At 35.0% G+C, this 1,164-nt stretch overlaps 1 protein-coding gene across 1 annotated transcript in view; it reads left to right on the top strand.

The window, feature by feature from the left end:
* LOC106681852 (uncharacterized) overlaps positions 1-1,164 on the top strand; it is a 31,646-nt gene that overhangs the window by 28,877 nt on the left and 1,605 nt on the right. The gene's annotated exons all lie outside the window — the stretch shown is intronic.

Below are 1,164 nucleotides of genomic sequence, written 5' to 3'. Positions count from 1 at the left end.
ATCCTTACAGTCCAAAATTCTTCGTAAAATCCTTAATGCTCCTTACTTTGTCACAAATCAAATCATCCATCAGGACCTCAATGTCCCCTATGTTGCCGATTTGGCCAGAACCAGATACCGTTCCTTCCATATTAACTTCTCAACCACCCAAATCCACTTGTTTCTAACTTGGCTTCTCCTTCATTAACTAATAATCCTCCTAGGCGTCTGAAAAGAAGATGGCCTCGAGATCTTCTTCTCTAGAAATGTTATTGGAGTTCTATCAGTGGGTAGATTCTCCACATGCTTTTATGATGTTACTATGTCACCTACACCAAATTTACTTGTTGAATATAAGTGTGTACAGTTGTAAATATCAATAAATAAATTATTATTTTTATCCCTTTGGATAAGATCGATATACGTCGATGGATATACGTTGATTATTTGGTAATGAGTATAAGATTCAATGAGTGCTATTATTCGTAATATACTTATCTCTAAAATTAATGGAGGAAACAAATAAAAAAGAACCTTTTTTAGATTCCATACTTCCTATTATAACTTACAGTTTGCCATTTTAATAATCTCAGGATGTTTTTTAAAAATAAATCAAAAAAGGCAACTATCTTAGAAGAGGTGGTTAATATTTTTTCCAGCAATCCCAGAAAGCTAATGCTCTCATACATAGCAAACCTATTCATCAGATCTTATATTTCTGTATTTATTGATAAGTAACTATTCTAATTTTAAAAAGAAGGCATCCCACCTAATCACATTTACCCTTCGTCGTAAACCTTCGTCTTGCCCTACGGTATCATTTAATAATACCCCACTTATTCCTGTTGAACAGATCCGTTACTTAGGACTAAATCTGGACAAACGACTGATATGGAATACACATACAAGTCTGAAAAGACAAGAAACAGCTTGTCGATTCCGACTATTACAACATTTACTAGACAAACGGTCCAAACTTCTAATCCTTTAGAAAGGACTGATCTACATGACTATTATAAGGCCTATTTGGACATATGGAGTTGAGCTATGGGGCTCCACTAAACCATCTAATTTGTCTCGAATCCAATCCTTACAGTCCAAAATCCTTAATGCTGCTTACTTTATCACAAATCAAATCATCCATCAGGACCTCAATGTCCCCTATGTTGCCGATTTGGCCAGAAC

Source organism: Halyomorpha halys, unplaced genomic scaffold (genome assembly GCF_000696795.3).
Source record: "Halyomorpha halys isolate HHAL.00 unplaced genomic scaffold, Hhal_1.1 Scaffold370.1, whole genome shotgun sequence".
In the NCBI taxonomy this organism is placed as follows: domain Eukaryota; kingdom Metazoa; phylum Arthropoda; class Insecta; order Hemiptera; family Pentatomidae; genus Halyomorpha; species Halyomorpha halys.
This window is presented reverse-complemented; position numbering and strand designations above follow the sequence as displayed.